Source organism: Tachypleus tridentatus, chromosome 4, assembly GCF_004210375.1.
Source record: "Tachypleus tridentatus isolate NWPU-2018 chromosome 4, ASM421037v1, whole genome shotgun sequence".
Classification (NCBI taxonomy): Eukaryota; Metazoa; Arthropoda; class Merostomata; order Xiphosura; family Limulidae; genus Tachypleus; species Tachypleus tridentatus.
In genome coordinates, this window is record NC_134828.1 from 96,208,914 (window position 1) to 96,233,843 (window position 24,930).

General features: G+C 32.3%; 1 protein-coding gene and 1 long non-coding RNA gene across 4 annotated transcripts in view; one reads left to right on the forward strand and one right to left on the reverse strand.

The window, feature by feature from the left end:
- Positions 1–24,930, reverse strand: part of LOC143249725 (neuronal acetylcholine receptor subunit alpha-7-like) — a 128,658-nt gene that overhangs the window by 64,458 nt on the left and 39,270 nt on the right. The gene's annotated exons all lie outside the window — the stretch shown is intronic.
- Positions 4,839–24,307, forward strand: LOC143248388 (uncharacterized). The gene is made up of 3 exons (XR_013026959.1): positions 4,839–5,045; positions 6,522–6,606; positions 23,885–24,307. It is a non-coding gene; the product is annotated as an uncharacterized LOC143248388 (long non-coding RNA).

Genomic DNA, 24,930 nt, shown 5'->3' on the forward strand with positions numbered 1-24,930 from the left:
ATACTCAACATTTGTACGAAATCTGACCAACATCAAATATAAACGTTTTGAGTTACGTGAATGAATGCAATGTGACTTTATTCTACAGTAACCAGAAGTTAATCAACTTATCTTCGAGAAACTTAAATTTCGCAACAAATTTGATCAAAATCATATGAGAACTGTTCGATTTATACTGTTAACATTCACATACTCGCTCAAAACATTAAACTGAGAGAAATCTAATAAGACTATCTGCTGACGTCCTTAATTTTTAACTGTAAGCTAAAGGGAAGGTTACTAGTCAGGAGCATCATAGTATCCATGTTAAGGGATCAATAATTGTCCTTGTAATTCAACTAACGTGTGAGAGGAAGTTTTTGTTGCGTCTCATGAATTTGAAACTCTACCACAGATACAACTCGTGCGAGGCAGGAGTAATAATTACATAACATAAATATATTGTTAAATAAATGAAAATATGAAATAATGTGTCGTAAATAATTATAATAATCTTGAGTACGATGAAATGTAATAAGTTGTTTCAGGGTTTTACTCTATCAAAGAAATGAATTTCACGAGTCACACTTCGATTTAAGTAACCATAAAGTTTTCATTTATCTGTTGAATTTTGCGCAAAGGTACTTGAGAGTCAACTACACTAGTTTTCTCGAATTTTGAAGTAATATACTAAAGGGATGGCAGCTGGTCTACATTATCCACCATCAACTCTTGATTTGCTCTTTTACCAACGAATAGTGATATTGACTATCACGTTATAACACCCCACAGCTGCAAGAGCAAGCATTTTGGATGAGACGGAGATTTTAATACGCGACCTATAAATTGCAGTTCGAGTACCCTAACCACCTGGACATGCCAGAGCTAGCCAAGGATTTCTTATATGTATAAACAAATATAGATAAGGAACTCTTAATAATACTAAATGGTCAATTGATTTTTAGGTATAATTTTTTGAAGCAAAAATTTGGCATTTCTGGTTTTTCGTACGGTAAATTGTAAGATCGCAGAAAGTGCTGAGAAACTAGCGGTTTCTCAGTGGCTTCAAGTGCCTTGAAGGTGGTTAAGTCACTAGACTCGTCATCTGAGGGTCGCGAGTTCGAATCCCGTCACTTCAAACATGTTCGCCCTTGCAGCCATGGGGGTGTTATAATGTGACTATCAATCGAACTATTCGTTGGTAAAAGAGTAGTCTAAGAGTTGGCGGTTGGTGGTGATGACAAGCTGCCTTCCCTCTAATCTTACATTGCAAAATTACATGTTTGGTGCAACCGGAATTCAAACCTCTCCCACTCGGATTACTAGTCGAACGCCTTACCACACTTGGCCATTTCGGGCCTATACAGTATGTAATATATTACATTGTTAATTCGTGTTCAATATTTTAATCATGTAAAGTTTCACGTATATTCAGATAAATTATTGTTTTAATTTATTTAATAATAGCATGAATATGTGATAGAATCCATCCTAAAAAAGTCACATGGATCTAATTAACATAATACTCTTTATTTAATTTCTTTAGAATTAAATGACATTATAACACAAAAATGTTGTTATTATTTAATTAGACATTCAACGTTTCGCTTTACAGCTTTCTTGAGGAGCATTCACTAAAACACAAACCAAAACTGACAGTTTAGAGTTTCAAACGGTTCAAATAATAAATTATATTCGAATCTATTATGTTGTAAAGATTATTGTTGAGATAAAAGTATTGTTGAAATAATTAACTGGAACAGGTAGTAAACAAAAATTTATATTAGAGAGTAAAAGTAAAATGACAAAAAATAGATTAAAATATAATAATAAAATAATTAAAGTTATAGGTGCCATTTTTTTGTCTCCTTCTGTAATCTTAATACAATTTTTCTTTATTACATGTAGCAGTTAATCATTTCAACAATACTTTACGTACAACAATAAGCTTTACAATTTAATATTTCCAAAGCAGGCTGTATAAACGTACGTTATAGATTCGAATAGAATTTATTATTTAAACCATTTGAAGCTTCGTACTGCAAGTTTCGGTTCGTGTTTTACTGAGTGCTCTTAAAGAAGCTGTAAAGAGAAACGTTGAGTGTTTAACGAAATAATAACAACATTTCAGTGATACAAGGTCGTTTATTCCCAGTATTAACATGACACTCTTTATTACATCTTGTGTTATCTCACGTAATAACATTGGTATCACAATAAACTCATCGAATTTCTATTTCTTGATCAAACTGGATCGATTTTCGAATACAAAAGTATTTGAGCAAGGAAAACAAAACTCGATTACTAAGTGTGTGGCTGCTTTTGTAATACTGCTTTAAAATGTTGAAAAATAGCGTGAAAATCTACAATAGAAAAATCAATAACAATATTACTTAAAAACTAATACTAAGCGACATCATGAAGTCTTCACTATATTGTAATATAGTTTTATAAATAAAAGTAGAAATTCAAAGCTCAATACTGTAACATAAAAGTAAAATTCATTCCTATAAATAGTCTATTATAATTTTATAAATAACAAATACATTGCTCTTGTCTCAACTATTTTGAAATCGGTTAGGTGTTTTATTTACTCAAACTGGTACTCGCTTGCTGATTGTCTGTATATTCAATGATAAAAGAAATAATATTAGCTGAACGTTGATCGTTTTAAGAGAAATAATAAGTTGCTAATACACTAGGTAAGAGAATTACATTTATATTAAAATGTCAAAAGTCGTATTCGAACGATCTATCTTGTCAGTCGTGAGTTGACAACTGAATCGCGGGATTGAGGGAATCTTCTAGAATTACGCGACACCTTTACAGACATAATTCTCTTTTCTTATAAATACTTAAACGTATTTCATTCACTTTTAGATTTTATAGCTTTTAGTAAACGTTATTCTAACGCTTAATATTCCATATTTATTTTCAGTGATCACACAAAACGTACAAACAAGGATAAATAATTGAAATATACGAGTCATAAAAATACATTCAACAGTGACCGACCATCAGAGAAATGAAAGACAATTTTATTCACTTGCTTAGATCACTTACACTACTTGTGTTATTTTACAAACATCGCATTTTACTCGCCGAGAAGTCCAACGCTAGTAGAGCGGTAAGTCTAGGGATTTATAACCCTAAAATCACGGGTTTGATTCCTTTTGGTGAACACAACAGATAGCTCGATGTGGCTTTGCTAAAAAAATACACACAAACACACATTCGGCGAGAAAATTAATAAAAACTAATAATTATTATACTAATTACTGTAGAAAAGAAAATGTTTTCGTGATTTAAACTATACTGTTACACTAAGATATTAGAAATGGATGCTCACTCTTTCACTTAACGGTAAAAAACAACAACACAGGAGATAATAATTAAGATAGGCTACTAAAGAACAAAAATATTCTTCCAGGCTTTTTAAACGTCTAAACAAAAACTTAAATCATACGAATGATGTTTTCAAAGTCTACTTTCGATTGATTGCAGACAGAAATTTACTTGTATACCCTATCCAGCCTTATAAACGTTTATTATATTATATGCAATTCGTTACTTTTTTAAAAAAATTTGTAAACAAGAGGTTATGGTTGAAGTAAGATTATAAAATGGAAGACACAATTTCTTCACAGATTATAGATATCGAAGATTTTATTTAAATGTTTTAGACAAATGTTGTTACAATTTCCAACATAAAATATTAATTAATTAACCTTCATAATATTAACCTAGTAGATATAATTTGCTATGAACTACTATTTTCAAAATTTTAGCTTAATTATAGAGTTTAATTACATATAGTTTATCAAAAAGAGTAAATTAAGTTGTTATAAAACTAAAACAAAAACGAAATACGAAAGTTATTAATGAAAGTTTTTTCTGAAACGCGTATTTGATGATACATTAATTAACAGTAAGAGTTTCAGAAAACTATACTTAAATTACGTTTATCAGTTTATATTCAGAAAATTTCAGAATAGTTGTAGAATACGTAGAGAAAAATTGAACTTTTACAAGAAAAAATTACATAGAATTCGGAATTAATAACATAGATGTTTGTAAACACAAATAATGGTAAAAATTAAATATAACTTATTATTCCTTTTAATACAGTTAAACTTTTATATTTCTCCCAAGTAAATGTTCCATTCAGTTGGCATTTGATCCAAAATAGCGTAAGGTAATACCTTTTATGTTATTTGGTCCGACATATCAGACGGTTAAGCCTGGCATTACCAGGTATTTTATGGTATTCGAGTTCGAATCCCCTTCCCGCCAAATATGTTCACTCTTTATTGTTTTGGACTTTATAAGAAATGAGGTTTTAAAACCTGTTATTCTTGTTAGAAAGTAGGGTGCGCTCTTCATCCAATCAGAAGTTTGTTGGACTGAGTTAATCTTTTCAAGAAGGGTGTTTAGATTTTTGTGGTTTTCATGCAAGGCTGTTTGAATATGGACTTTAAAAGCTTCTTTTATCTGTCTTTTTCTTGAGAGTGGTTCATATTATTTTATTATCATAGTATCTTCTTTCTTGTAATGTGTCAGCTCTGTTATAAGGATGACCTGATTTATAGTTAATTGTCTTCACTCCTGTGGTGTTTGAGCTGTGTTGTTAGAATAACCTGATCTATGGTCAAGTATCTTTCTTCTTGTAGTGCGTGAGCTGTGTTGGTAGAATAACTTGATCTGTGGCCAAGTGTCTTTTATTACCTCTTATGGTGTATGAGCTGTGTATTATTGTGACCACCTCCCCTAGGGCGAGGAACTTATCAACTTTTTCTATTTAAATCGTGAATTGTGTTGTTTGATGTGGTCTGTTCAGGTCATTAATGAAACAATTTTTTTTTATGAAGATTGGTGACATTGCGAGCGATCTTAGCTGTTTTGAGTGCACATCTTTGAAATATTCTATGTAGAAGTTACTCAGTACCAATGAACCTAAATATAAATTTGTTGTTGGTGACACTATTTTTCTTTATGATTGAATTTAGTTGTGTTGACACGAAAATCTGAAAATTATGTTATTCATTATCGTGTAAATTCTATTTTAAGTATGTTTCTATCAAAAGTCACCCATAGTTTAGTTACTAACGTAATTGTAAGTTCATCTGAACTAACCAAAACTGACCAGTGTATTTTTTACGAATATTGTGGTAGATTTCATACACATAGTTGACTTAATATATAAAAACCGAGGATGCTTTCATTCTGCTAATGGTGATATTACATCTTCAAAGTATCAGGCTAAGGAGTTGCTTAACGAAGCTATACAGTTGTCTATGGGGCAAAGAGGCTAGCCTTGCTTATATGAATTTCAAGTAAACCATAGATGCATGGGGTGGCCAAAGATATTTTTAGTTGTTTGACTGTCTTTGTTACAAATTATTGAGTTGATTTTCGGTTAATCTTTTTTTTATTTAGTTTTGAGTCAGACTTTATGTTCATGTAACTGCAGTTTTCATTTAGAATATGGACTTTATTGGCATATTGTTGATAATCGATACTTATTACGGCATCATCTTTGTTATAGTGTTGTCATTCTTTCGGTTTCCGAGACATATTGTTGATAATCCATACTTATTACGGCATCATCTTTGTTATAGTGTTGTCATTCTTTCGGTTTCCGAGACATATTGTTGATAATCCATACTTATTACGGTATCATCTTTGTTATAGTGTTGTCATTATTTCGGTTTCCAAGACATATTGTTGATAATCCATACTTATTACGTCATCATCTTTGTTATAGTGTTGCCATTCTTTCGGTTTCCGAACTGTTTTTTTTTTACACTGGTGTTGTAATGGAATTTACATTTCATTGATTTATGAACGACAGATTTTATTTAAATTAATCTTTTACTCTTCTTTCCCAGTAGACTATAAGATTAGTTTTCTCTGGTGACAGTTGTATCATCCTAGAGTGACTTAGTTGTGCATTAGAGAGAAGTTTTGTCTTTTCTTTGTACACGTTTCTCTAGTTTTCTTGTGGTCGTTTTAAGTGATTTTAGAATTAGGATATTTTTGTTTTCAGATGAGTGGATTTAATTTTTGATATGATCTTCCTTCATAGTTGTAGAGTTGTGTGTAACTTTAAAAGAAGTTTTTGTTGTCTAATGAATTATTATTTATCTTCAGATAAAGAATGAAAAAGAGTGTTCCATGTTTTTTATATTGCATTATTTGATCTTATTTTTAAAGTAAGACTTTATAAAGTTTCTGATTTAATTTTTCAGTTTTGTTGTTAATAGCTTCAGGACGTATGCTCTAGTGTCTATGTTTATGGCAGAAGGTGAGATGGTAATCTATGCTAGATAGCATGTAATTAAATCGCCCTAAATCCCTTGCAGCTTCCGGGACTGTACCATGTCATTAAGTACTTAACAGTAAGGTGTTGAGCATCGAATATTAATCGTTGTTATGATTAGCTGATTAGCATTCTGTACGATAAGTCACGTATAATTATTAATTAGATACAATGTTTTCATATTAGACACTAATTACCTATTAATTTTTATCTATGTTTTCAGCGAAGTCATGCATGTGAAGGCAAAATAGAGGATTATAGTCTTTCTCTTGTGACTTCTAACATTGGTAAAATACCAACAACAACAAGTAAGTGCAGATATCTTCCCATTCTTATCACCAGTTCTTAGTACCTTCTCGAGGTAACATTTTAAAGATAATTCCACCAAAGCTTCCGCCTTGTAGTCCAAGATTAGGCTCAGATATATTGATACTCTCGTAATTAGGCCACACCTTACAGACAAGGTTTTCGATATCCTGGATAAAGTGAAAATATAACATCTAACAACACACTTCACGACTGAAATAGGAAGAAAGATAAGTTCTCTTTCCTGAGCGTTATGGTCCCCATGGAACACAAGACATATACCGCAGCAGTTAACAGAAAACTCGCATATCCCGTACTGATCGAACGCTTCATATAATACTTAGCCTTCAGATTGAACAAAATTTGCCTTTAAGTTGTTACGAAGAATGAAAAACACGTTTTTGCGACTTTCCTTGAAAATGGATAGCACGAGTACTTGATAAATAGAAAATAAAGAAACGAATGTTGACAAAAAGCAGTAATAAATTTAAATACACACATTTTCTATTCTAGGTCTTTCAAATAACAATTAAAAGCTTTATTTAAAGCCTCAAGCAGGATAAAGTATTCACAAGTTTTAACACTATCCAATCTTATAGTGCTTTTCGAATCATCCAACATAACAGATGGAGTGCACATTGGAGTAATGTTTATCTACCTATAACAGCCCTTTGCCTCTTAGAAGATCAGATAAGTGAAATAATACTGTAATACAGGGATATGAACCGCACACAAAAACAGCCTTTTACATTTAATTTACTGACGAAAAAAAAACACGTTTAATCAGGTTAGCACAAAAGTCAGTAAAATACAAATATTCTCTTTTGGATTTCTTGATTAACTAGAATTAAGTACAAAGCTACAAAATGGGTTATCTGTGCTATGCCCACCACAGGTTTCGAAACCCGTTTTAGCAGTGTGAGTCCGAGATATACCGCTGTGCTATTGGTGGACTGTCTTTTGGAAACATCTAAAATACTATTAGAAAAAGTCGCAATACGATAAGAGCCCTGAGAACTTGAGAACATACCTAAATGTTTAAAAGGAAGACTGCAGGTTTCAACCATATTCCTTTTATCACATATAGTAAAAGATAGCAACGTAACTGTAAGAGGGAACTAATAATTTCTCGATATTTATAATACAATTAGTAATTAATTAATAACTAAACCTAGGCAATCGTGAAAGGCGCTAACCATAACAATGACTTATTATAAATAAAATGTGGAAACATTCCATTCAGCAAGCTATGTCATCCTTGGTTTTTCATATATTTTTATGCATATTTGACCCATAACTATATAACTAAAAACAAATTAATATTATATTTATTACTTATATCTCCTCAAAGATGCTGATGTTACATCTGTTACCCGTAATTATATCTTCATAGTGTGGTGAAACTAAGTCAAATACTTATAGCAAAGTCACTTGTAGTATGGAAGAAATAAGTACATCTTCTCATCTGCGTATTCTATCAATAAACACAACTGTAATATAATTATAAAGCCAGAATGTTTATTATTTTTAATTTTAAAGTTTAGGGTTCTTTTTTGTAGTATATGTGAACTATTAGACAACTTGTCGTGTTAAAGACCTAGAGGTACGGGAATCGAGATGTGATGCTGCCGAGCAAATTTCACACTGTAAGCTACGAATGTGTCGTAAAAGTGAGACTTAATCTCGTTATACGATTCAAAGCGCCTAACAAAGCCTTCTGGTGGCGGATATTGTCGTTAATAAGCAAAAGTCAGGTTCCTCGTCGTGTTGTCAGAGATTCGCATGCAGTAGCAAATAAGTCGCCATGTATTTATATTATTCCATAGAAACTGTGATACCTTCATCACTTCAGGACTCAAGTTCAGTGTAACTTGATAGCATATATCTCAGTATTGGTTGACGAATCAGATATATTTAAAGGTTTAATTATTATATTTTAATCTATATTTTATTGGATAAGTCTATGTCTATTTTTTATTCCTTCCTCTACAAACCCATTTCTTCCAGGAGTAATCAATATTATATTGAATGGAGCTAAAACTTACTTGAATTAAAATAAATTTGAATTGATCCTGAGTTCTGACATTAACATTTTTTCTGTCTTAATGTTGAAAGGTTCCCAAGAAGCGCAAAATTATATATTACACCATTATAATGTAAACTACATGGTCTGATGGTTAGGGAGCACCACTCGTAATTCCAAAGGTTCGCATTCCCTTTGTTAACTCTGTTCGCCCTCTTAGCAGTGGGAGAGTTATAAAGTGACAGTCAATCTTATTATTCGTTAGTAAAAGAGGATCCCAAGATTTGGCGGTGGGTGATGTTGAATAGCTGCTTTTGCTAAATTAAAAATTACCAGGTCCTTTGATGGATCCATGGTGACACGGTAGCTGCACATGGTGTCATATCTTAAAACAAGAACAAAACACATTAAAAGATTTATACAAAATGTTCATATATATATGCATGTCTACAGTACTTACCAATTTTAATTAAGTCAAAGTATGGATTTGTAGCGTGTTAAAATAATGAAGACACTACTACAGCCTAGTTGTTTACTTTCTTTATACAGTCTTTAGTTTTAGGCTTAAAAATATAATTCGTATATTTTCGTTCAGCTTGTTCCTGTACTTGTTAATGATCCCTCTTCCTAGTTCTAAATTAGTAATTTTAATTATCTTGTTTCTTAAGTTTTTATGTCTCTTTATGAAGAAACAAATCGTAAGCTACATAGGGGGACATGCATTCTGTTAAAATTTACATGTTTAATACATCTTTAATAGTTAAAATAGAGGAATACTTAATATATTTAAAATTATGCTTTATATAATCGTTGTATAATTCGTAATTTACAAGAAAACAATCTACCAAATTTCTGTTTTATGCAAGAATATAATAAATGAATTTTTCTAAATGAGTTGAAAGTCAAATGCTGAAAAATCTTAAATGTTCTTTGCACTATCCACCCTTCCTAATAACCACACCCATTTCATCGATGTTTACGCTTTACGAGGAATGCTTTGGCGAATTCAGTTTGAGCGTACACCAACTAACTACTGCCCTCAATCTTACTGTTTTCGTTACGATCTTCGTTTAAGCATTAGCGTTTAGTTCATTACATTGATTCATGTTAGTTGTTCGTTGGCTATGTTACTGAAGTGTTTGAGGTATATGAACTTTTGATGTATAATACAGTATATTTTGATCATACTAACATTTGGTTCGTCAATCTACACTATCGTTATCTTCAAATTTCAGTATAAAAATAGTACACTTTTTTACTGTTATATTTTTTACTTTTTTATGTATTTCCTGTAGCAGTTTAAGAATTATTGACTCAGTTGGTTTCTGATTTTTGGTCTAGTGTAATTTCTTCCAACTTAAGAACTTTAATTTAAATGTTTGACGCTTTTTGTCTTTTTGCCTGTTCCTGAGATTACATCTATTTCTATAAACAACGTCTTTAATTTTTTTAAACAGAGTAATACAGTTTTAAATATTTCTTTCCGGCGTAATAACAAACAATTCATCTAGTGGTACAGTAATACGTCTGAAGACTTACAACAGTAGAAACCGAGTTTCCATACATGTGGTTGGCAGAGCATATATAGTCTATTGTGTTGCTTTGCGCTTCAAGTTCAAACAAAAATAAACAATTCCTTGAAACAAAGATAAACGTAAACTCTTAAAACATGATTTATCTTTTTATTTTTAAATTTTCATTTTAAAATAAAACATGTTTCGTCGTGTAATAACCAGGAAAATCATTTCTTTCAACTTGTATTTTGAATATTTAGTTTTAGTTTTTCTCACATTAAGTGTTGTGGGCTTGATTGTTTTTGTTTTAGTGCAAATTCACTAAACTTACTGTTTAGTTGAGACATGTAGTCTCAAATTTGCAGCATGTAAGTGAATTACAAGTTAAGACACATTTGTCGTTTTTCTGTCTGGATTGTTGTTGTTGATACTGTGCTTTATTTCTTGCTCGCAACATCTTTGCTCCTTTAATGTTACTTGTAATGGTTACATTGTTATTGTGCCTAATATTATGCTTTGAAATCAAAAGTAGGACCCATAATTTGTTTTTACATTGTAAATGTTGTATGTTTATGCGTATGAAACTTACAGTGATATATTTATTTTTTTTCTGTGTGTCGTTATTTTAACAAAATTACTCGAGAGCTATCTGCGCTGGCCGTCCCTAATTTAGTAGTATAAAACTAGAGGGAAGGCAGATAGATATTATCATCTACCGCCAGCCTCTGGGGTACTATTTTACCAACGAAAAGTAGGATTGACCGTCACTTATAACGCCCTCACGGCTGAAAGGGCAAGCATGTTTAGTGTGATGGGAATTACAAGTCGAGTGCCCTAATCACTTTGCCATACCGGGTCTATTCAAGTTAATAATAAACCAAAAGTTTTATTTTGATATTATTATTTACATTTATAGACGAATCTAAATAGCTTTATTCTATTTTTAAAAATGAGAAGTATTGAGTTTTCGTCAAATTTTTGTTGTCAAAACTAAAGCTAAATACTTTGTTATTTGCGCTGTGCTGACCAAAATGATAGTAGCTCAAACTTCAACGTTATAATTCTTCAAGCTTACCTCAGAGCAACCTGGTGGTGAATCTTTGTCCAAAGGATACTGTTTGAAAATGACTGACAACATGTTTGTTGTTAAAGCACTACGAATGAGCTAGAAAATAACCGAATTACAGAAAAAAATATATTAGTTCACTTTCGACTATACTTGATATAATATTAATCGGGAAAACTGTGTTGGTCATATTAGAAAATATTAAGGTTATAAATGTATGTGTTCTTATTAGTTTATTTCACAATTTTTGCACATAACTGCCCAACAAGTACCTTGTACGTATCCGTCCCTAATTTTGAACTAATAAACTAGAAGGAGGCAGCTAGTGAAAGCAACTATTGTTTAACTCTATAGTGAGACTTAACCGTCATTCATACAGTTTATCCATGGCCACAAAGTGCGAAGCATACTTCTATGGCAACAGATCGCTAACACAAACTCTCAGATTGAATCACAGTCCAATATTTAACCGTTACTGAGTTTTCTTAGTGATGAGGTATATTGGATCTGTAAACATGTTGGATACAAATTATTCTTTGAATTTAAGGCGTAATATTTTGTGTTATGTTTTTTTTTTTTGAACGACGAACACACTACATGTTCCTACACAACGTTTTCTCTGTGCTCTTCAGGTATAATATACAACTCGTTATATTAGCATAATGTACTTCCATACGCAGATATGAATGTAACATCGTTATTACTCAGTTCTAACGTCCGACCGTCATATGATATTTATACAATGTATTTTTTCCATGTAAAATCGTAGGAATTATCTATGAGCTATTTGTTTCCTTAGTAAAGGATTATTTTTGTGTTGTTAATAAATTAATGACAATCATGTTTTAATTATCTAAATTTCTAATCAATATTGATTTATGAGTTGCAAATGAACTGGTTAATCTTTATATTATAAGCAAATGACTAAAGTTATGAAGAGTTCAAACGGATAGAAAAACCTTCATGAATTTGTGAAATGAATACGGCTATAAGCATTGACGTCATTAGATACTCGTTACAGAAATTTCAAAAACGCGGTAAAAGGGAAGCGCTTATGAATTACGGTAAAATTTGAATCAGATGATTGAGCCATCCAATGTTATAAACAAACACAGGTACAGTATAAACGTTTTTCAATACAATAGTGTTTTTCAAATTTTTATTAGTAAAAGTTATTTGAATATAAGTAATTGTAGTATTACATAATTGCTTATTCTAACAAAAGAGAGTAGTGGCATGATATTTATTATAAGTAAGTTGGGACTTAAGAAATGCGCTTATATTGTTTGTGTATATCGTCTATACTGTAAATAATCGAATAATATGAAATGAAACTTTATTTTATACTAGCTGTAACACCTGTCCCATGGACGGAAGTTTTATGTAAATCTGTCATTAAAGAACAGCTTATCTTAGGATATGAAAGTTGCTGTCCTTGCACGTAATTATAATAAATAAAGAACGCAAAAATGCCCATAAAGAGTGCAAAAGAAAATATGAAGTCATAACTTTGCCTGTATCTCCGCAACGACCTAACGAACATTCAAACCAAATTTGGTGGAGGTCAATCAAGAGAGGGCGAAGTAGTGTGAAAAACCGCAAATTACTAAATACAATCTTCAAACGTTTTTTGTACCTTCTCATTGACTTCCATACCACATTTGGTGAAGATTAATTTACTGGAGGCGAAGTAGTGATAAAAAACGCGAAAACGCAAAAATTCTAATAGAAATCGCAAAATGAAAAGTTGAATGTACCCCAACATGGACCTAATGAACCTCGATATCAATTTGATTAAAGATCCATCCAAATGCTGCGAAGCAGTTACATGTACATACAACCCACTAATATTGTATTTATATATCATTGATAGATAATTTATGAGATTAAAATTAGAAAATTCCTTGATATCATTTATCTTCGCAAAATTTTTTGTACGACAAAAACCTTGTTGTTCGTATTGAGCACTAAATACAGTAAACAAAATTTATTGTACTGAGTTTAAGTAAGAAATACATTAAACAAGATTGTAATAAAATCTACGAAAACTTTAAGTTGACACAATGCTTCGGGCCTAAATATTTCTTCGTGTGATATCTGTTAAAGTTGTATTTGCAAAACATTCAAATATCACTAAAAAAAGATAACAATAGGAAAACGTGAGAGACATAGTTCGGTGTGTGATGTAATGATACTGACGAGTTAAAGTTTTCTTGGATTTTATCACCATCACATCTAGCGTTTTTCTTTGCTAAAAGTCTGTAGTTGGCATAGAACAGATAGTTTATAGTGAGCTTTTTACTTAAGAACAAATAAAGAAAAAACACAGTGGTGTTATCATGTAACAATTACTTTGTGTTATCATGCAACAATTACTTTGTGTTATCACGTAGCAATTACTTTGTGTTATCATGTAACAATTACTTTGTGTTATCATGCAACAATTACTTTGGGTTATCACGTAACAATTACTTTGTGTTATCATGCAACAATTACTTTGTGCTATCATGTAACAATTACTTTGTGTTATCATGTAACAATTACTTTGTGTTATCATGCAACAATTACTTTGTGTTATCACGTAACAATTACTTTGTGTTATCATGCAACAATGCTGTATACTGTTGAGTCTATAACAACTAAAAAACACTGCTATAATGCGCATCGTAATTCGTATTACTGGTTTTAAAAGCATTACAAAATGTAACTTTTCGCTGAAAAGTATTGTGATGTATTGCTGTGGCACTACAATTTTAATATTACACTTATTATATGGCCAACAATTTAGTTGTTTAAATCTGCATTAGACATAACATTATTACTACAATTTTCCACAACTATTGTTAATGAAAGTGATTCTTATTGGTATTTATACTAAAAAAACTTACTATTAAACATTTCTACAGTTTTATTCTTTTATTATTAAATCGGCCCGGCGTGGCCAGGTGGTTAAGGCACTCGACTCGTAACCTGAGGGTCGAGGATTCGAGTTCCTGTCACACTAAACATGCTCGCCCTTTCAGCCGTGGGGGCGTTATAATGTGACGGTCAATCCCAGTATTAGTTGATAAAAGAGTAGCCCAAGAGTTGGTGGTGGATGGTGATGACTAGCTACCTTCCCTGTAGTTTTACACTGCTAAATTAGGGACGGCTAGCGCAGATAGCCCTCGTGTAGCATTCCTCGAAATTCCAAACAAACAAACAATTATTATTAAATTACGTAGTGCCTGGGATATCTAAAAATCTTTTATGAAATGAAACCTGACGCATTTCATTTATTTTGAAGACACTTTTGCCCCTGGTCAGTACAGCAGTAAGTCTATGGATTTACAACGCAAAAATCAGGGATTCGATTTCTCTCAGTGATAGACCGATGTGGCTTTGCTATAAGAAAAACGTACACAAACATAAGACACTTTTGTCTGTATCTTGAGGGTTTCTTCAGTGGAAAAATAATCTTTATGTTGAAAACTAAAACGGCGTTAAGCGAAAATGCATCAGGTAGTTTTTCCACCCAAAGAAGTTTACTAAGGCATCTGTAATATGTTTTCATAATTAGTTCAAGGAAAGCAACTTAAGTATTGGAAGAATTTTTTGTTTATTTGTTTAGAATTTTTGCCCATAGTTAATCAAAATCTTTCTACCAAAAGTTGTTCGTAATTTTGACCTGAAATATAAAAATTAAGATAGCTAATCAACATCCACTGCAAGCTCTTGGATTACTCTTGTATAACCAAATAGTGAAATATTATCATTCCTCTTATATAGTACCATTTACCCAAAGTGCAGAATATGTTTTTACAGTAAAGGTCTGTTAATTATGAACATTCTAGTTCACAATTCAAACACGCTATCCACAGTACCAAGCTTAATTCGCAATTCCTGCAAAATTAAATGGTTTAATTATAATCTTCTATGGTAAACCGGAGTAGTTTTGGCAATTTAAACAGCATTTATAATAAGTTTAAAATTCCTCTCTGAAAATGCAACTTGAAACAGAGCAAGAAAAAGCGAGAACAACGATTAATCAGGTTTACAGGATAGAGGTTCACCCTAAAGAAGAAAGGTCAACATTTGGAAAGTGCTCGGATTATATGATTTTTGTCGTCTTATCATAAGACTTCTTAAGCCTACATGTTTTTTGACATCTTGAAAGTATACAGCAGAGATAGCTAGTAAAATATTTTGGAGAAAATGGAACATAAATAATAATTTACAATAAAGTAGTATACAATATATTTAAACGGTTTTACCAAAACAAAAATTAGCTTCTAAACGAGACTTAGTGAATAAATAAACAAGTAGATTATTCCTTATGAATAAATTGAAACTCGTATTTGATAAACTGGAATAATTAATGACTCAAGTACTTTATGAAACTTAATGTCTTGCAGTTAATACGAAAATAATCTTAAGATTACAGATAACAAGGAAAACTTCAAGCCATGTAGCTTATTCCCTTCTGAATTTTTTTCTCAATGAAATCATATTTTGAAACTGAAAGCTTTAGTGACTTTCAGTGCTTTACTATGGATTTAAAGTAATTTAACACGGATAAAACTATTTTGCATATAACACATGTACTTTTTAATCATTTAGAATTAATCGCATTTAATAAAAAACATTTAGATCTTTGTTTTGAATTTCGCGCAAAGCTATACGAGGGCTATCTGCACTAGCCGTCCCTAATTTAGCAATGTAAGACTAGAGAGAAGGCAGCTAGTCATCACCATCCACCGCCAACTCTTGGGCTACTCTTTTACGAACGAATAGTGGGTTTGACCGTCACATTATAACGCTCCACGACTGAAGGAGCGAGCATGTTTGGTGCAACCGGCATTCGAGCCCGCGGATAACTAGTCGAGTGCCTAAACCACCTGGCCATGTCGGGCCGTATTTAAATGTATCTCTTCCTAAACGTGTGATTCAGTATAGCAAAACAAAAATAAAAGGTGTGTATTTTGGCTAATGAAATTCTTGTATCAGGTTTTTTTTATGAATTTCTAACGATTTTTTAAAACTTATAGGTTATATGACTTTTAAGGGTATAATGATTATTTAAATTGCTGTGGTATAATTTTAATCCAAATTTTATTATATAGCTTTGAGGAGCTACGTACAAATATAAACTGACACAATTATGTAAGAGTATGTTTTTAGGAATGTTAATTTTATCATCAGAACATATAAAAGCACGATAAAAATTCTAAAACATAAGGAACCATAGAAGTTGAGATTATTTTTTGAAATGTAAGTCAATTAATTATTCAATTTTACTCATATTTTATGTTAAAATTTAGCATACATTTTAGATTATTCCATTTGTATTAATTATTCCCAGTTTTCTGGATATTAGGTACACAATGTCACATTCTTAGCAAACAGACAAAAAACACTTGTAAGTGATTAATGGTATAATTTGAAAGATGTCTTTAAATCATGTGTTATTTTTTATACAATAATTTAGCTCAATACCACCACACTCGTTTTCTGTGTCGAAACAGACTATACATTGGGTATCGTTTAGTTTGTAGACAACACAAGAAATATCCATTGTAATAAGCATATTATCTACGTTGCCCGATAATTCCAAATTTTCACTTGTGCTGTAGCCGTGATTTTCTACTACAGCGGAATTTCACATTGGAGATTCGATCTCTTGACGTTTTTCTACTTAAAAACGGAAATCGATTATAACTTGTCCAGACAAAATAACGACTATTCTTCAAAGTATTTTTTATATTTCGTAAAACACTCTCGAGCCTATAGAGTAAACATACTGTAAGGATAGGACAACACCAATCTTTTCGTGAAGACTTAACCAGTAATTTGCCCACAAAGAAAATAATTACCAGAGGAATTTCCTGGACACCATAGATCGAAACATCTTTTGATAGAATAACAACTGCTATGTTACGAGGTATATAATAACAGTTGTATATGAAGTAAGCTTCCGTTATGATAAGTAAGTTTGTTTTTTGAATTTCGCACAAAGCTACTCGAGAGCTATCTGTGGTAGCCGTCCTTAATTTAGCAGTGTAAGACTAGAAGAAAGGCAGCTAGTCATCACCACCCACCGCCAACTCTTGGGCTACTCTTTTACCATCGAATAGTGGGATTGACCGTCACATTATAATGCCCCAACGGCTGAAAGGGCTAGCATGTTTGGCGCGACGGGGATGCGAACCCGCGACCCTCAGATTATGAGTCGCACGCCTTAACACGCTTGGCCATGTCAGGCCGATAAGTAAGGAAAGACTTTTGGATTACCAATCCTTGAATATGTTGATATTCATATTCTACAATGTTATAAACAACAGCGAAATTTCAGTCAAAAAATTTTATATGGATACATATAGTCATAGCATAAGATATTAATGTCCTAACTATTACAAGGTCACAAAGAAATTACTGAAAAAGGTAATAGTAATGTACAATACATAGCCAAAAGTATATGGACACCTGACCATCACATTTATATGTGCTTGTAAAAAATCTCATTTGAAAATCATGAGCATTAATATGGAGTTGGCTCCCTCTTTGCTGCTACAACTGCTACCACTCTTCTGGGAAGGCTTTTCACTCGATTTTGGAACATGGCTACAGTGATTCGCTCCTATTCAGCCACAAGAGCACTGGAGAGGTCGGACGAAAATGTCTGGATCGTAGTCGGCGTTCCAATTCATCCCAAAAGTGTTCGATGGGATTGAGATCAAGGCTCTGTGCAGGTCAGTCAAATTCTTCCACACCAACCTCGGCAAGTCATGTCTTTAGGGACCTCACTTTGTGCACGGATGTATTTTCATGCTGTAACAAGAAAGAAGCTTCCCCAAACTATTACCATAAAGTTGGAAGCAAACAATTCTATAGAATGTCATTGTATGCTGTAGCATTAAGATTTCCCTTCACTGTAACTAAAGAGCCTAGCCCAAATCACGAAAAACAGGCAGGTAGTGTTCTACTGGCATCCGCCAAACACGGATCCGTCCTTTAGACTGCCAGATAGTGAAGCGTGATTCATCACTCCAGAGAACACGTTTACGCTGCTCCAGAGTCCAATGGCAGTATGCTTTACACCATTCCAGCCAACACTTGGCATTGCGCATGGTGATCTTAGGCTTGTGTGCGGCTGCTCGGCCATGGAAACTCATTTCATAAGAGCTCTTGACGAATAGATATTGTGCTGGTGTTTCTTCCAGAGGAGCAGTTTGGAACTCGGTAGTGAGTGTTGCAACTGTGGACAGACGATGTTTACCTATTTCGCACTTCAGCACTCGGCGGTCCCGTTCTGTAAGCTTGTGTAGCCTACCGCTTTGTGACTGAGCTGTTGTTGCTTCTAGACGTTTCCTCTTCACAATAACAACACTTAAAGTTGGCCGGAGCAGCTCTAGCGGAGCAGAAATTTGACGAACTGATTTGTTGAAAATGTGGGATCCTAAGGCAGTGCCACGTCGATAGTCATTGAGCTCTTCAATACGACTCATTCTTCTACCAATGTTTGTCTATGGAGATTGCATGGCTGTATGCTTGATTTTATGCACATATTAGCAATGGGTGTGGCTGAAACAGCCGAACCTACTAATTAGAAAGGGTGTCCTCATACTTTTGGCCATGTAATGTAGAACGAGATCAGTCTTTTAAACATTGTGAATTATTTAAAATTGCTGAAGAAATTAAAGTTTACAATGTTGCTTGCTAGAAGAAGATACAAGTGCCCTAGAAAAGGACTTAGATTATTTAGTTGGGCGATTAAATAGCAGATGACTTTTAATTATTATAAATGCAAAATAATACATACACTTGTGGTATCACAATTATAAGTATAATTTTGATGGGGAAAATCTTACTAGTGTTATGAGAGAAAAAGAATTTGGTAACGTGGTTGATTAAGACATCTAAGAAAGTGTTGTTATTAGTGAAATTGTAGGTTTTATCTACAGAAATGTCAATACAAGTCTGAAGAGGCTCTGATATGTTCACACTTTAGGCCCTTACCCCAGAAAGAAGATTGAGTTTATGGAAAGATTTCTGAGAAGGTCTACTAACATGATACCTAGGATGGAGGTTAAGATTTCCAAACATGCATTCTCTTGAAAAAAAAATAAGAATTGGAAGGGATCTGGTTGAAGTGTTTACTATTGTTAATTTTTTTATACTTAATGGTGAGAATGGTAAGATTAAGTGACACAAGTGTATCTTTTAGCAGATACTGATAAGACAGTTTTATTTTTTTAACATAGTGGTTGGTCTGTGGATGGAACAGGCTACTTAATTGTAGTAAATACAGTTTATTTAAAAGAGTCTAAGGCTATATTTGTTTTTCAAATTCGCGCAAAACTACACAAGAGGTAGCCTCCCTAGCCGTCCTTAATATAGTAGTGTTAGACTAGAAAGAAGGTACTTAGTTATCATCACTCACCGCCAACTCGTGGACTACCCTTTTACCAATGAATAGTGGGATTGACCGTAGCTTTATAACACCCCCACAGATGAAAGAGCGAGTAGGTGTTGTGTAACGGAGATTCGAATCCGCGACCCCCCGATTACTACTTGAGCGCCTTAACCACCAGGCCATGTCTGGCCACGAGTATGATGGAAAACATGATACGTATGTGAATTATAAGAGCTGGCTTAAGCTATTTTCAGTTTACTTTAATTTAGTTTATAGAACAATGTATACAGATCAAAGGTCCTTTATGTCCTTTAATGTCATGTTATGAAGGCATAACAATTTGGAATATTAAGTTACAAAAAGGAGCTATTTTTAAAATTGAAATTTTACACCATTTTCACGATAAAAGAGAAGTAGATGTTTTTTTGATACTCAATTTTCGTATAATATTAGGAGGTTATTGACCATTTATTTAATTGATTGTCACTGATAAACAACTGTTGTGATTATTAATTGCAGTTACCTTCTTTAATTTTAATTTTCTCAAAGCTTTGACTTCGTTTTACTTTTTCTTCATTTGTTTTTTCTGTCGGGGGAAGAGTAGACGGAACGTGGTGGGTTACTGCTGATGTGGTAAAAACACAGTTTCTTTTGTGTTCATTGAACTCGTTGTTGTGTTGACTCAACATATTTCTTACTGTAATCTCTCTGTGCTCTATAAACAATGCTCATCATAAGCTGTTTGGGAACAAATGATTTTACTTTGGTAAGCATTCATTGTAGAACGTCAAATTTATTCATTATGCTTCTGAATTTTTATCCTAAACATGATTTTTGAAGGAGAAAATTAGGCACGGCTAGCGCAAATAGTCCTCCTGTAGCTTTGTGCGAAATTAAAATATAATCAAAATATTTCTCGATGTAAATCGAGTAATATATGTTTGTCAAAGTAGCTTTAAGTGTTTAACCACTTCTAGATATGGCAAAATACTTATTGTATAAAGGAAATTCAAATATCCGAGTGAGATCGAATCTATAGACTTATGCCCTTGTGAATGAAACTGGTACAATTAAACTCTAGTTTCATTTTAAATTGATGATTTAAAATTGGCTATTTGAATATTAGTGCACATTTTTGAACTTGGTTTTCCCCTATGATACCATAAACCAAATGTGTCGTCGATGAATGCTATCTGTATAGTTGTTTTATGTAGCTACTGCATTAAAATAGTATGGTCCATGTTCTGCATCAAAGACACCATCCTGTTGAAAAATTAACACTTATTCTGTGAAATTAACTATTTCAGTGAAAATAATTTGTTTAAAGAAAAAATGTTTGATTAGTTACAAATGATTGAGAAACTGATTGTCGTTCGTGTTTGAAATAAAATGTATTGAAAGGATATTACTCAGAGCAAGATACCTGCTTAAAAATTAACATGCTAATTAAATACATTTTTCAGTGATGTCAAAAAAACTCACTTTTAGAGAAAAATATATATGTAAAAACGGCTCGTTTGGGTTGAGAATTTTTTTTTTTACGTAGAGGAGCGAACAACGTTTTGACCTTCTTCCGTCATCGTCAAAAAAATTTATCAACCCAAACGAGCCGTTTTTACATATATAAATACATTTTTGTTACGTTCATACTCATAAAGATTAGAACAAGTTATTTCATTTCCTTGCTATTACCAATATATTCGGTCTTAAACCCATTAACATCTTATAAAGTTCGACCATTTTGTAAGACGTAGGTTAGTTTCAAATCCATATACTAAGCTAACATTCAAAACAATTTATGTAATAAAAGTATAATAAAAAAGTAAAACGAAAAATTATGAACTTAGATTTTTATATATTGTCAGAGAGTGTGCTGGCACTCTCTTTGTAAAGATGACTCGAACGTCTGCATTAAAGCAATACAAAATTCATCTGGATTTTTCTTCTCTGTTAGTTATCATAAGTTAGGTTGGAAGAGCTACTTGGCAAAGTCACTCTACCTCTCGTATATATGCCGCTTTTCAGCTATCCAGAGCGTCCTAAGTTCTAAAATTCGCGAATAGCCGAAACCGAAATTTCTTATTTTCGTTCATCATCGTTTTTCTTCATCAGGTCTAGAGTTTACTTAGTTCTAGCAGAAATTATAATTTTATCATTACTTCATAGACCAAAACAGTCTTAACGACCTTTGACTACATATCTTATTATTGTTATTACACGCAAAATTTATAAAGTATTAGAATACTCTCTGTAATCTAGTAACTTACGTATGCAATCTTGTTAAAAAAATAAAGAAACAAGTAGTAGGAAAACAAATCTCTAAATAAAAAGGCTACATAAGGCTGGCTTTTGAACTTGAATTGGATGAAAGGGAATATATCACTTGATCTAGTTAATGATCACATAGCAGGCTAAGCTTTCTCGACTTTACACGGATAATACGATCCTCACATTACTGGATTTCTCACGGGTAAAACAAATAGAACCAGAATGTTCAATTGTACAATTAACTCCTTTGTAAAATAGTCTTAAAAGCAATATTTTACGGATAGTGAAAGGAAAGATATAATGATAAAAGCTGAGATTTTATTCAAACACCGAGCCTCAGATAGAAAAAGTGGGAAGGCCAATAGCCTGGAGATTTTATCTGTGTAAAGTCGAGACAGCTTAGTTAGTCTGGTACGTGATCGTTAGCCGAATCAAATGATATGTCCACTTCATCCTTATCTTGTTTAGATCTTTTATTCAAGTTCAGTAGTAAGACAAACACAACTTTTTCATTGTGAGATAATTCTTTTTCCTAACACTTGTGAACAATACTGCAAATCAATGTAACAGTAAAGAAATAATAGAGCATACTTTACATTTTACGCATAATAACACCGATATCGATTTTTTGGGCTGGAAACAATGCCATATTATCTATATAAATATAATAGTACTGTCTGTTGTTTATTTATGTAACTACTTTGCAGGGTGTGGATGCATTTTCACCAAAATTGATATGGAAGTTTATTGGTCCATGGAGGAGTACATATAAATTTCTTGTTTCGTATTTTGACTTTTTTTATGGCAGTTTTCGCGGTTTTTTACCTCTACTTAACTCCCTGTTGATGGATCTTCATCAAATTTGGCGTTAAATTAGTTAGGTCCAGATATAGATACTTACAAAGTTGGGGTTTCACGTTATGTGTTTTGAATTGGTCTAAGAATGTTTTACATTGTACAAAATATTTGAAAACTAATGTGATATACAAAACTGTTTGTTACGGTTTTACTACTTAACAGAAAATGATATTCTAAGATACGAAACTAGATTAATCGTGTCTTGCACGCTGACTATGAATGTATATTTTTTGTACATCAAACCATTATAACGCTATCTAAAAAGATTAAGAGGAATCACTCGAATCGCTTTCCATTCAATTGTTTTATCTGTAATTAAAATCAAGCGTATGTCGATAAATCCTTTTGTTCTTTATATGGTGACTAATTAATTATTCTAACTGTATGTAAGATAACGTATGGGGCGTAGTTATAGAAATCAAATCTGGAAATATTTTATTGAAAATTGTAGCGAGCTTAATTAATTTTCTAATTTTCGTTCTCCTTCAAAGTTTGTTTTGGAATCAATAAAAACTGTTCCAAGTGTGTAAGCACGAGGTGTTCGAAAGTTTCTCCAAAATTACTTCAGTCCATTTATTGACCTAAACTGAATTCTAGCGTGTTTCTGTTATCAGCTGGAAGAAGTTGTTTATTTGCTTTATAAAAGAAGCTTTGTGGAGTGTTTTTACATTAAGAAATTTAAAATTGAAACCGTCTTTGATAAATAATATTATTTTTCTTTATCTTGATTAATATATTTTTATATCGGAAGTTCTTAAGAAAAAATAATAAATATTTATCAATATTTGCGTACCTATAGATAAACTTGGTTATTCGCAAAACTATATTTTTAAAGTTTCTATTGCTGCTGTCTGTTTATAAACAACCGTCTTTTCATCTCATGGCAGGTACTCAACCGAGATACACTATAGATAGGAAATGATTTTCTTTGACGTTTAAAATTATACGAAGACTTCAAATTCGTCTTACGTTTACTTTTATATTTTCATGATTCAATCATACATAGAAAAAGAGGTTTATTAAAATTAATATTGGAAGATGGTAATTAACGATTTAGGAGGTAATATTTTTGTTCATAAAAATAAAGAACCCTGTTGGATTTCAAAAAGGTATATTTTTATAACAAAGATTTGACTTTTCGTATTGGTGTTTTTCACAGAGCTACTACAACTGTTTACAGCCAACCCTAATTTTGAGCCACTAGACATATGGAAAGAAGCCAGTCAACAACAAAATGTCATTCACCTTTAACTTTAAGGGATTGACGGACTCTCTTATAATATATCCACATTTTAAAGTGCGTGGAATACGTTTAATGTTAACGCACGGATTCGACCTCTGGGCTGCAAAAAGACAACAAAACAACGATATATAAATAACGTAATTCAAGACATTTGTTCAAGAAGGATATGTGTCTTTTCTATTCTTAATGTTATTAATCTAAACCATGAATTATATAGTTATGTAAAGAAAAGTATTTTAAGAAACTTCTAATAGATAATGATTTGTTTTCCATTTGTAGCAAAACGTGTCTCTTTATGTCGTGTAATTACTAAAATAAATGGTGTTTTCAATATCTGGATATGTTAAGTTGTTTTTATGCAGCTGATAAGAAAGTGTTAGTGGATTTGACTGTAACATTTAAAAAGTTTGAAAATATACAATTTGAACATTGTCATTAATCTATTCTATAAAAAAGCAGTTTTTTATAAGGGTTTATCATTTGTTCCAATTTCTGTATATGTACAGTAGGTGTCGGATTACCATTTACAGAATATATATAAATATTCAAAGAAGAAGGAGAAACCCACGAATTCAGGTGTTTCAAAAGAATAGTCAATATCTTGTAGAAAGCTGGAAACTTGCTGGTGAGAAGATATTGCTGTAATAGCGTATCATGATATTGTGCTATAATTCTGTACCGATTAAATTCCATTTTGTGTTTTAGTAAGAACTACAACCATCTTTAAAATGTTTTCTGTGTTGCGTGACACCTTTCAGCAATGTCACGTATTGAAAATGTTTCCACATGTCAATGGCGACACTTTTGTTTGATATTAAAGATTTTACTGATTTGAGTAACGTGGATATTTGTTTTACATACATGGTAAATAAGGAGTCATGAATATATATTTGCTTTGAATGCATACGTTTGAGTAACCGTTTCTAAATCTATTATTGTATATGCGAATAAGTATCTCCTTA